Source organism: Lemur catta, chromosome 6 (assembly GCF_020740605.2).
Source record: "Lemur catta isolate mLemCat1 chromosome 6, mLemCat1.pri, whole genome shotgun sequence".
NCBI classification, from domain to species: Eukaryota; Metazoa; Chordata; class Mammalia; order Primates; family Lemuridae; genus Lemur; species Lemur catta.
In genome coordinates, this window is record NC_059133.1 from 34,785,308 (window position 1) to 34,799,078 (window position 13,771).

The following is a 13,771-nucleotide window of genomic DNA, read 5'->3' on the forward strand; positions in this document are numbered from 1 at the left end:
TATAAAACTCAATTATATTTCTGTGTTTTACATCAAATTGACAACTAAGATTAAAATAACATGTTTTTATGTTTTATGTTATTAGAAAAACGTAAAATATACTAAATACCTAGGAATAATTTTAACAAAAGATATGCAAAATCATTTTACTGAAAACTACAAAGCATTATTGAAAGCAATTAAAGATGGAGAAATATAACATGTTCATGGATAATTCAATATTGTTAACATATCAATTCTCCTGAAACTCATGTATAGATCTGATGCAATTACAATGAAAATGCCATAGGTTTTTTTTTTTTAACAAGACGATTTTTAATTATAAAATTTATATGGAAAGGCAAAGACCAAAAATAACTAAAACCATTCTGAAAAAAGAACACATTCCTAGAACTTGCACTAACTTATATCAAGACTTCTTTAAAAAGTTATAGTAATCAATACAGTGTGGTATTATTATAAAGATAGAGAAATAAATCAATGGAAGAAAATATATTTCAGAAATAGATTCAAACACATAGGATCAAGCAATTTTTGAAAAAACTTCCAAGGCAATTCAAAAGAAGAAATGAAAGTATTTCAACAAATAGTTCTGAAAAGTATTGATAAATATGTGAAAAAAATTAACCTTGAATTATATTATACACACAATTCAAGATGAATCATAAGCACAGATATACAAGATAAAACTGTAAAATTTGTAGAATAAAACACAGGATAATATCTTCATGATTGTGAAGTAGGCAATGGTTTCTTAGATGGACACAAAATGTCCGAATGTGGTAAAATTGCTAATTTGGATTTCATAAAAATTAAAATCATATGTTTATCCACAAATACCATTAATGAAATGGAAAGTCAAGCTACTGATTGGGAAATAATGTTTGTTATACATACATCTAATGAAGAACTTGTATCCAAAATATATAAAGAACTCCTACAACTCAATACAAAAAGACAAACAATTCAAGAAAAAAATACACTGAAGAATTCAACAGAAACTTACCTAAAGGAGATAAGACATTCCTCATTTTGCATATCCCCATATGCTTGAATATGCTTGTGTCTATGGTTTAGTTAAATAACACCTGTCTCTCCAAAACAGGGTTTAAATTCATTATCATGGTATATTAACTATAAGTAATTTTATTAAAATTAAAACTTTGCTTCTAGCTCTTTCATCCACAAAATTATTACATAAATAACAGATGCACATCAGAATCAGTGACCAATCACATCATTTATTTCAAAGCCTGTCACTGATTGGTCCTTGTGCAATTATTATTCAGTTCACACACAGGCAGCAAATTGTGGAGTTGTGTTGCCTCGTTGTCTCCCAGTGATGAACTCATGTAACATACTGGCCAACAAACAAGTAGCAAAGAACAAAAGTGATGATGCTGGAAGCAAAATTTGAATCAAACATAAATGGTGTTTTAGAACAAATAGCTATGACCCAGCAATTCCACAAAAAAATATATACAAAAGTATCTACAGATGTTTTATTCATAATAGTCAGTTTGAAACAATCCACATGTCCACCAAAAGAAAACAGGCACACAAATAATGGTATATTCATATGATGGAAAATGAGTCAATAATAAAAGAACAAATTACTGAAACCATAGCAACATGAATTTCACAATTATGTTGAAAGAAATAGGCCAGACATAAGAGAGTACATAGCGCTAAGAACAAGTGAAATTAATCTATGTTGACTGAAATCAGAACAGTGGTTGCCTTGAGGAGTAAGTGCACAAGGGGATTTTTCTATGAAAGATGGGAAGGTTCTGTATGCTGACTGAATGGTGGTTATGTGGGTGCATGCATTTGTCAAAACTCACTGAATTACAGACATAAAGTTCTGTGCATTTCACTGTATATAAATTTCTCATAAGTAGAAAACACAAAAAATGAAAAGATTTCCAATAAAAATGTAGCAGTAATATTCAAAATAAGTCACAAGTTATGCATGTATATAGAAATTAAAACTACTAGATGCTAATACTTTCTAGGTAACAGTTAATAAATCTATACTTTTAATAGAAAATAAAATCATTAACTTTGCTATATTTCTCATGTATCTGTACTAGAAAGGAAGCCTTAGAGATGAGCCCACGTATGTCAACAATTACTTTCAACCATCATTTGTTACCTGTTTAATCTACAGGCAAAGTTCAGAATAGTAGTTCTTAGAATTCCATCCTAGCTGAGTCTTGCACAGTTAAACATTTCTCTGTAATAGCATCATCCTAAATACAAAATTAGTTTTAAATTTCAAGTCTAAAAATGTTAGACCTCTCAAACACAACAAATATCATTAATGTGGTTGTGTTTAAAAAGTTACAAAATGGGATCTTGGTTTTTTAAAAATACTATCTAAAGTGGGTTAATTTAATTAGTAAGAAACTTTAAAAATTGGGCTATGAATTTTTAATATATCCTAGATTTCATCATTTTAATCCATATGAAATAATATTTTTTTTATCCTTCTAATATTGTAAATTCTTTTTAAAGAAGTAATTCTTCCTAACAAGGTATCAAGGCACAGAACCAGTGGGTGATTTCAATGTTGCAGTGAATAGGTGGTAAAAATTCAAATTGCAATAGCTTATTAATATGCTAAAAAATGTTACTTTTACTTTATTTAAAATTTGGAAGTGTTTTATGTCAAAGTGGCTATTACTTACGCAAATCTTATATTTATAAAACAGTTGTCTATCCAAACTTTCATTTGTATGTGCCATGGAACTTATAATATTTGAAATTCACTAAGTTAAGCTTAACAATAATTCACACAGCCTTCTATCTGTTCAAGTCCTTTTCTTTGTATTTATACTGCATTGATTTTAAATTAAGTATAAATTAGAGTAACTTTTAAGAAATTGTGCTGTCATTAAAATTCATTTATTCTATTATACATTTCAGAATGTTTACACCATTAGTAAATGTTTTTCCATGAAGTTTATAATCTCATACAAACAACAGGCACATTTTTGAAGCTTTCAAGTACTGTGGTTACCAGAAAGAAAGAAAGAGAACTTTTGCATGTGCACATACACACACGCTTAATTTACTTAAAAAGAGAACAAGAAAAAAATGGGGGAGGAGATTGATATGTACAGGCTGTTATGAAAAGTATCAGCTACAGCTGCATAGGACAGGAATGGAAAATAGAGTAATAAGATATGCCCTAGTTCCTAAATAAGTTAATAAAAATGCTGCTCAAAGAACAGCTGGCGTTAGCTGGAACTTGGGTGAAGCAAAGAGTAGCTGCCTGGAGTCCAATTAATGAAAAGTATTAGAGCATCAATGAGGTCAAGGAAAATTATGCAGAGTAACTGAAATTCATTTCTTATAAAAGGAATTCCATTTAAAGTACTTTAAAATTTATAATTTAGAGTTTACCTAAGACAATTTCAAAATAGCAAACATTACACTTTTGGAACTGATCCAGATAAAAAAATGTGATACGAGTCTAGGCACTTTAAACATTTCCCAGAATTGCTTCAGTATCTTACAGATCTTATAATATTAACTCATATTATTTTTAGTTTTATAGGTTAATCACGGATTTTATAAATTCAGTTTTCCTGAATTTTAAATCCATTTTTGAACAAAAGTATGTATACACTCGCATCATAAATATGTCTGTAGCTATGAGGAAATTCTTACAACGGAAGTAAATGTCTCTATTCTATAATGACTCTATTTAGACATTGTGAAATAATGGAAGAAAACTATTCTAATTCCCACAAACACATGTGATTTGTTAAATTTCTAAGGTAGAGGAAACATCATAATATATTAAAAAGAATTCTAGACCAGTAGTAACTTTGCTAACAACTAGTTGCAGCAAACTGAGTTGACATTAACCTCTGTGCTTCATTTCCCATGCCTGCAAAGTAAAATGACTAAATGAGGTTACCTATGAGATTCAATGAAGGCCTAAAATTATATAATTCTATATTTCAACAGTGTAGGAAATATATTTGCTTCATCATAGTCATCCCAATAGTCCCTAGCACAGTACTTTATATGTATTAAATAACTTGATCTTGAATAGATGGATAAAAAGAGTATCATGCATGTTATTAAAAATATAGCCATAGATGGACTTCTGCTTTGAGGAAGATGGAGTAGATGCACTTTTCCCTATTCCTCCCAGTATGAACAAATAAAAACTGTAAACATTAAATATAAAATAGACAAAAGAAGATTCTAAAAGGTAGAATTAAGAAGGCAGACCAGCTAGGGAAGTCAGGACCCAAGTAACAACATGGTGGTGCTGGTGAATTCCTTGAGTTTTCTTTCTGCCTCATATATCCCAGAAGCCAGCCATTTGGAAATGCTAGCTAACTGACCAAAAAAGCCCCAATAAAAATCTGCTCTCTATAACTATTAATGTACTCTTAATAATTAAAAATAATTTTTTTTTAAAAAAAAATCTGCTCTCTCCAGTCAATAAATAAATAAATAAACCCATGAAAAGCAGTGCAGGCAGGGCGCAGTGGTTCATGCCTGTAATCCTAGCATGCTGGGAGGCCAAGGCAGGAGGACTGCTTGAGCTCGGGAGTTCGAGATCAGGTGGAGCAAGAGCAAGACCCCGTCTCTACTAAAAAAATAATAATGAGCCAGGCATGGTGGTGCATGCCTGTAGTCCCAGCTGTTTGAGACTGAGGCAGAAGGATCACTTGAGCCCAGGAGTTTGAGGTTGCTGTGAGCTAGGCTGACGCCACAGCACTCTACTCGGGGCAACAGAGTGAGATTCTGTCTCAAAGAAAAAAAAAAAAGAGAAAACCAGTACAGTACAGCAAGACAGAAAATTTTTAGACAATAACTGCTATACTCTACCCAAAAACCATAGAAAAACCTATGATCTCTCATTTTTAAATTTTCTATGACTCCCTTTTTGACCCATGGATTATTTAGAAGTGCCACTTTTTGTAACTGGTTTGATATTATATTTCAGCTCCAAGTTTACATCCTGAGAGCACATAAACGTAATTCTAAAACTCTCTAAAAAGAGATCTCTAGGCTCAAGTAGTTTCACTGGAGAATTCTTCCAAATGTTTAAGGAATAACTAACACCAATTCTACACAATCTATTCCAAAATTAGAAGAGATTCATTTTTATGAAGCTAGTATTACCCTTACACAATAACTAGACAAAAAACTATACACCATGACCAAGTGGGGTTGATTCCAGGAACCCAAAGCTGGTTCAATACTGAAAATCAATCAATGTAACTTACCATATTAACAAGCTAAAGAAAAAAAATCACATGAATATCATCAACTAATGCAAAAAAGCATTTGACAAAATTCAACACACACTCATGATTAAAAATTCCCAGAAAAGCACAAATAGAGGGGAAGTTCCTCAATCTGATAAAGAGCATCTACAAAAAACCTACAGCTAACATCATATTCATGCTTAAATTATTGAATGCTTTCCTCCTAAGATCAGGAACAAAACAATGGGTCCCCTCTCACTGCTATTATTCAACATGGAGCTGAATTTCTAGTCAGTACAGTAAGAAAAGAAAAGCAAATAAAAGGCATGCATATCAGAAAAGAATTAAAACTGTCCTTATTTACAAATGACATGACTGTCTATGTAGAGAAACCCAAGGAATCACCAAGAAGTTCCTTAACTGAATGAACTACGAGAAAATGCTTGCAAGGCCCACTGAGAAGCCAGCAGCTGGGCAGCAGTTACCTCATCACTCTCCTCCCTTGGTGTCTGGCCCCTCAGTGGCATGGCACGACCAGTGAGAGACACTGGGGTAAACCTTAGAGATGGAAGTGGTGCTGCTAAGGTGGCATCCCAAAGCTGCAGTGCTGTGCCCCCTGCCTGGCCCTACTCTTGGCAACTCCACCACTCCTGCTTCAGACACAGACATTGCCTTCTCTACTGAAGCCCATTCTACCCGGCAGTGAGCTGCACCTTCCAGACAGAGCAGATTTCTCAGAACATAAAATAAGAAGATAGTTATTACAGAGGTAGAGACAGTTATAAATTGTTCTTAATCAGAGTGAAGTTTGTACTCTGGAAAATCAGCCTCACTCTGCAGCACTCACACCTCTTAATTTTCCAGGTCTCTCCTGAATAAAGAAGGACCAGCCCATCTTTCCCCTTTGACAAGTTGGAATAATGTGTATCTCTTAAAAGACTATGAAGATAAAATTTGAGAGAATTATGAGCAAATCCTCAATATCAAACTGGCAGAACAATCTGAATCTTTTCTGAAATTTACACATCATCAGATCATACAATCATATGGGACAAAGAGAATCAGCTATGTGCCCTGAAGCTTTTCTGCATATCTGAGTATCAGGTTTGCCCTCGAGAGATAGCTGCCATACACTTTTTGCAACTGGTTTGACATCACATTTCAGCTCCAACTTTGCATTGTGAGAACAATTAAGCATGTCTGCAGGTTCATTTTTATACAATTTGAAAGACCTTGAAACTTTTTGGTTGTCACAGCATATTATTTTTTTTCTCATCCAATAAACAGCAGTTCCTTACGGTGATAGATTTTCCAAACAAAAATACCTGGAGCAGCAGTTTAGCAAAATATAACTTCAGTGGCTCTCAACATGAAGAGTTTCACCAAGCATAGTTCTATAAAAAGTGTATATATGAGCGTAGGTATATGGATGTATGTGTGTCTTAAATTATTATTTGTACTGTGCTAAGATTTTAATTTGGGGGATTGTGGTTGTGAATTTCTACACAACAATTCTTGGTCTACAAAAGATCATTAATATTTTGTGGCCATATATGTTGTAACAGTGGATTATTTTATGTACCGGTATTATTTTTAGACACAGGGTTTCTTTCCAGGCATCAAAAATGAATCATAAGTTAGAATTGACAGCAGATGTGATTAAGATGACACTTTTGCACTCTCAGGTCTACAAATGATTAATGAGGATTTAAAACAAACCATGACAGGTCATTTGGTACGTGGACTCTGTCTAGCAGCGTCAGAAAAATACCTTGACTCCAAGCCTTGAAAACACCCACATGGAATCTTTGCTCATCTCATTCACACAATCAAAGAGCTCCCAGGATATTGAACCTCTAAAGGTAAAAAGTCTCTCCTGCAGCTGGAGCCTTAGGGTTTGCTGGGAAGCATAGTACAGGTGAGACCTCAATGGCACTGTTCCTTGGAAAGAGCCACTTGACCTTTGTTTTGGTCACTAAAAATCGAATTTGGTTTCTTTGGCCTGGTTCCCTCAAATTCTTTGAAGAGGTATCTGTGTGTGGCTGCTTGAGCTTTGCTTTGGCAACCCCCTGCCCAAGGTTGCTCACAGATTATTTTTCACTTTATTCCCAAGGTTAAGGAACAGAAAGTAGCCTCTGTTTTGAGGAGGTGGAAGTTAAGTATACATTTCTTTTTACACTGCAACTTGTTCAGGACCACATTTTACAAAATGCCAGTGGGAAGGGAAGGGGAGGGGAGGGGAAGAGAGGGGAGGGGAGGGAAAAGAGAGCATAGAAGTTCTATTAAATTGTTTTGGTTTTAATATAAAAAAATTAGGGCTTATTTAAAAAAATTCTGAGTTTAATCTAAATGGATGTCAATACCTTCTAATAAGGTAATACTCATAAATAGCTGTTGTCATTAGATGGTTTAGAGATATTTTGGAGTATCTACATCTGAGCAGAGCAAGTAAAGTTATCCAACCCTCCCTCCTATACTCTTTCTAATACTCTCCACTCTAGTCAGGCTTCTGTCTCAGCCTGATCCCTCATACTACCTTTCTTTCTCAACTATGTAATTAATTTCTCTTGCTATATCTTGAAATTCCTGTTGATTCTCCTTTATCTATCAGTCTCACTATTTTCATGAATGGTGAGGGTGCCACAGGGTAGCTTACCATGAATGCTTTAGCCCACCCATAATCTTCTCTGATCTGTTTAACCCCATTATCCAAGATATTTCAAATAGAAAGAAGAATGTTCTTTGATATGTACAATTGGCATTTTCTCATACCATATTGAGGAAAAACAAAAAAGGAATATTTATAAATCTTAACTTTTATTACTCTATATCAGACAAACTAAGCAAATAGTATACCTGCCTATGAAATTCAAGGTTCAAGACAAATATATACCATCTTATCCTCTTCCATTTAGGTCATTGGTTCTAGTAAGTCTATTTGAAAGATACTTTATAACACCTGAATTTCTATTAGATTAGCAATACTAATAGTTCTTTCTTTCTGATTTGTGACAGGCAACTATAATGTCTTTTGTGCTTTAAGCAATTGCTCACTGGTAAGAAGAATGTGTTAATTCACTTGTTTAAGAACAAATGGTATCATGCAACTTTCCTGCATCTTTGACTTCTCATCTCAGCTCAGGAGATGTGTGAGGAGAGCAATGTAAGTGTGATGCAGACAAAGAAAAGTGAACTTTTGAATTAATCTGCAACTGTGAGAAACGCTTTTACCACCCACATTCAATCTACTAAATGGTATAAAAGAATGGTATAAATTCTTATAAATGATATAAATATTTTATTTAAAAATTAAACTGGTAAGCAGAGATCAGTTTTAACCATAATCTTAGTTTGCTGAGTGATATGTGCACTGCTTGGGGAAGTCCACAAAACAGTGTTCCCAATAAAGTGCATAACAAATACATTTCTTAAATAGTTTTTAAGGGAATGATGGTCAAGGCTTTGCAGAAGAGGATTGAGAGTTTACGTACATGCTGTTAAATAGTATAGGGATATTTAAATGAAACAAGAGCAGGAAAAAAAAAACAGGGAAATTGAACACATTCCCAGTTAATCATACTGTGCCATTAATATATGTGCAAGCTCAGTGGATTTTCATTGGGTCCCTGCGTATGTCTGACACCTCCCATTGGACAAAAAGCTAATAAAGAAATCACTGCTGAAAAGAACACTCCTAAAAACCACAACTACATATTTTATTTTCCCTCAATTTTTTCAGCATCTGAGGGAGGTAGCTTATGTTTCTCTTTTGATTCTAAATTATGGAGTTTAGAAGAGTTTTGAATGAACCCAAACTGCAAAATTATCTTTTACAAAAAAGATCAAGTTTTTGAAACTAAATAGTAACTGAAGACATTTACTAAGTTTTGATATTAATATAGATAAGTGTATGTATTTTGAGCCAATTAGAGGTTCTAAAAGTTAAGTCTTCCATGCACATGGACTTGCTATATTATTTTTATTGGTACATTTGATATATTTTGATATAAAATGCTATTAAAATTACCAAGTTTGAGGGCTTTCATCTATTCTGTCCTATTCCAACATGTTTGACTGGAACAATGGAACCAGCTTAAACACCAAACACTAATCTCCTTGTAAATTCAATCATCATGATACATGGGTAGCTGTGTCCAGATATGACCAAGTTTACACTGAAAAAAATACCCAATAATCCCTGAAAGGAATGTTAAGGTCAGACACCAGGCATTGGGAGAGTGAGCCAAATTGGATTTCACTTTATGTCAAAAATGAGTATGGAGTCAGTGACTCAGAGCTGGCTATACACTGTGACTAATCTTAGCCCACCATAAATTCGAAGTTTGCAAACAGCTATAAAACTGTTTCCATTCTGAACAATGAATTCCCAGTTCTTACTAACCTCTCATCAACAAACAATCCATGTGAATCCAGATAAAATCAAATTAATTACCTAATAAACACCATCATCATAAATATAATCACATACTAGACTCAAAACTTAACGATGAAAAAATTATTTAAATATCTTTGAAGCAGCTATTAATACTCATGCTTTATATGCATGACTTTCCTTAATTGAAAGAATTTTTATATTTGCCTTGGAGAGAATACTTATAATTTTGCCTGATGGAAATGTGAAAATAATATATTGCAAGGGAGTAAAAAGCTCTATGAAAAATAATGAATTTAAAAAAAAACCAATACATTTCTTTTTTTCTACAAACATTTGAGTGCCTGCAATGCCCAAGGCTTTCTGCTAAGAACTCTGAGTAAAATAAAGACATTGTGCCTATAGCTCTAATCTAATAATATGCATCTTTCCTTTTTGATTTGGTAAGATATTCTATAAGGCTTGCAATATGCTAAGAACACAATGGAAATAAAGCAATTTCAGTTTATAGACACACACAAAAAAAGACAAGACATGGTTCCTATAAGCAAATTACAGAAGAATTGACTGGTTCCCAAATTAAGCACTGTGTTATCCACATATTTTGTTTAAATGAAGATCTCTGAGTCCTACTTCCCAAATTCTGATTCCATAAGTCTGGAGCAGGGCCTCAGGGATGTACATTCTGATGCGGAGTCAAAAGTCCAAACTCTGAGAAGCAATGGTCTTTAAAAGTAAGGGAGTAGGTAGTATATCTAGTAACTACCTAATTCTTTGATTTAGAATCCCTTCAATCTCCACATATGTAGCCCTTTTAAACCCGAGTTAAGATCTAATTCAAATTCCCAATTACAAGGACCTGGACCTTAAATTCAGGTGGCTGCATATCAAGTGCACATTGCCACTTTGATTATGTATCTCGGTTCTACTAACTAAATTCCTGCTTCATTCTTGTGACTAAGCCATCACATTGAGTACCAGTGTACTCAGTAATAATGAGTCCTCTGCCTTGTTCCTGAACTTCTCTCATTTACTTTAGAATTATCGTCCTGCCTTTTACTTGCCAGTTCTCTAAGACTCAGCTCCTGTCCAACAATGAAGACCATTTCACCTGGTGCCAGACCACCCTGATGCAGACCACCTGCCTAGATTTGAACATATTTTCTTCTCTCTGACTCCACATAGCAATGATATGCTGCCCACCCACTGGGAAAACACCTGTCACCCCTTGATGGACCTTTCTGACACTGTTTGCCTGTCCTTAAAAGCTCCGGGTAACCTATTCCACTACTTCCCAAAACTTACAGAGTATCATAAGAACATGGAGAGATGCTTAAATGTGTGGATTCTAAGGCTTTACCCCTTGGGGCTATGATTCAGCAAGTCCGGAGTGAAGTCCAGGAGTCTGTAGTTTTAAAGCTCAACACGTCATTGAGGCTTTAATAAAGAAGTCACATTTACACTGGGATTTTAGGAATGAATACAATTTTGTATGACACAGAAAGGGAGAAGAAGAATATAGCTAAAAGGAGCAAAGCAAGTTGAGATGAAGTATTGGGTAAGTTTAAAGAAAAGAATCTGTCAATTATTAGTCCATAGTAGATGCTTAATAAATGTTTTCTGAGTTGAATAAACTAATTCTATGATGCTAAATAAGTGAAGTTTGGCTGGAGGCATCACATATATGAGATGCAATGGAGGGATACAAGAATGAAAAGCTAGAGAGAAAGAAAATTCTAACTAGTGATGAATTCTAGTATATATTTTATAGGCAATGAGAATAAGTAAAACATCTGGAGTATTCTGAGCCAACTTCTGCACATTGTTCCTTTCCTTATCACCACTATGCTTCAGATCCCCACATCTACATGTCTAACCTTTATTTTTCAGATAATAAACTTCAACTGCCAATGCATACAAGGACTAAATTCTATGTTAGAACCAATTCACTTAAAGTGAGTAGGTGGCAAGATGAGACTTGTGGGCAGGCTAAAGTAGTGTTGGCGATAAGGCTAGTTAGAACATAATTGCAAGAAGCAAAAAGCGCCTGATATAATACAATGGCGGCAGTCAAGTGGAAATTCAAGAAGGGGCAAATTATAGAGCCATGAAAGAACTGAATTGATAAGACCATTGATAAGATCACTGAATTGATAAGATATGTAGGAGAAATAGAGGAAGGAATTACATAAAACTATGAGGCTTGAGGTCCAATTTATTGTTAAGAACAGGCACAGAAAAGTGAGGAAAAGGAGATTTCATGTAACGTATGTTCCATTTTAAATATGTTTGGAGTTGATATTCCACCCACGTCCTCAGTCAAAATTTTTCAACAATTTGAATGTGAAAGAGAGAGAGAGAGACCATATAAAATGCAAGAGAGGGCAGAATAAAGTGATGGAGTAATGTTCTAGGGAATCCATGAGATTGAAATAAAAACAAACAGCTAGATCCCTGAAAAAGGAAGGCAAGGACGCCCTGAGAGAGGTTATCTGGAGAGCATAAATAAAGGTATGGACAAACTTTGAGGTGAAGGAGGGCAAATCAATGTCTTTGATGTTATCAGTAAAATAAGTAATAAGATCAAATATGGAGCTCCAATGGGAAAAAATCAAATAATCTGATTTAAAAATGGGCAAAGGATCTGAATAGACATTTCTCAAAGGAAGACATACAAATGGCCAACGGGTACATGAAAAATTCTTGACATCATCAGTCACCAGAGAAATGCAAATCCAAACTCCAGTGAGATATCATCTCTCCCCAATTAAAATGGCTGTTATCAAAAAGACAGGCAACAATGAATGCTGGCAAGGATGTGGAGAAAGGGGAACCCTTTTACTCTGTTGGTGGGAATGCAAATTAGTGCAACTACTATGGAAAACAGTATGGAGGTTCCTCAAAAAACTAAAAATAGACTACCATATGACCCAGCAATCCCACTATTGGGTATATATCCAAAGATGAGGAATTCTGTATATTGAAAAGATATCTGTACTGCCATGTTTATTGCAGCACTATTTGTAATCAACCTAAGTATCCATCATTAGATGAATGGGTAAAGAAATTGTGGTACATATACACAATGGAATATTATATAGCCACAAAACGAATGAGATCCTGCCATTTGCAACAATATTGATGAAACTAAAGAACATTATGTTAAATGAATAAGCCAAGCACAGAAAGATAAATCTCACATGTTCTCACTCATATGTGGGAGCTAAATATTAAAAACAATTGATCTCATGGAGACAGAGAGTAGAATCATGGTTACTAGAGGCTGGGAAGGGCAGTGGGGAAGGAGGGATAAAGCAGGGATGGTTAATGAGTGCAAAAATATAGATAGATAAAATGAACAAGATTTGATAGTATGACAAAGTGACTATAATCCACAATAAGTTAGGGTATACTTTAAAATAAACTAAAGGAGTGGAATAGGAATATGCATAACACAAAGAAATGATAAATGCCTGAGGTGATGGACAACCCAATTACCTTGATTTGATTAATTCACATTGTATGCCTATATCAAAACATCACATGTACCCTATAAAGATATACAACTATTATGTACCTATAATAATAAAAAATTAAAAATAGATAAATAATATCAAATATATATGATAGAGGGGTGAGGCTAGATTCAGCAAGAAAGCAAAATTTTCCATGGTACAGGGAGTATAAATATATTTTCTATAAACAAAGGATACATAGAAGATTACAGAGCAGCTAGGCAGTTGTGGAAAACTAATTTATAGGTGAACAAAGTAGAACCGTTTCTGTTTTTTCCTAGCAACATTCAGCAGCCAGCATCTTGGAAAAAACAACAGTGAGGTCTTCTCAAAGTTAGGAATATTCCTGGAAAATGAATAACAATGACATGGTATGGAATCTAGGGAGCAAGAGATGGTGGTGTTGAAATACAACCATTCCAGCCTGGAAAGGGGAAACACTGTAGTCTAAAGGAAGGTTGTCTTGGAAGGATGAGATGGAAAGAATGCTAAATTAGATGCTGAAATTGGAGAGAAGGCAGACTTTGTCTTGAAGTTCTAGGTTTACAGCCTCAAGGATAGAAACATGCAGTAACATTAGGTGATGTGGATTTCAAAAGGGGAGAAGGGTTGAAAGATGATTCCAA

General features: G+C 34.3%; 1 protein-coding gene across 1 annotated transcript in view; it reads right to left on the bottom strand.

The window, feature by feature from the left end:
• Positions 1–13,771, bottom strand: part of PTPRQ (protein tyrosine phosphatase receptor type Q) — a 189,965-nt gene that overhangs the window by 99,460 nt on the left and 76,734 nt on the right. The window lies entirely within an intron of this gene.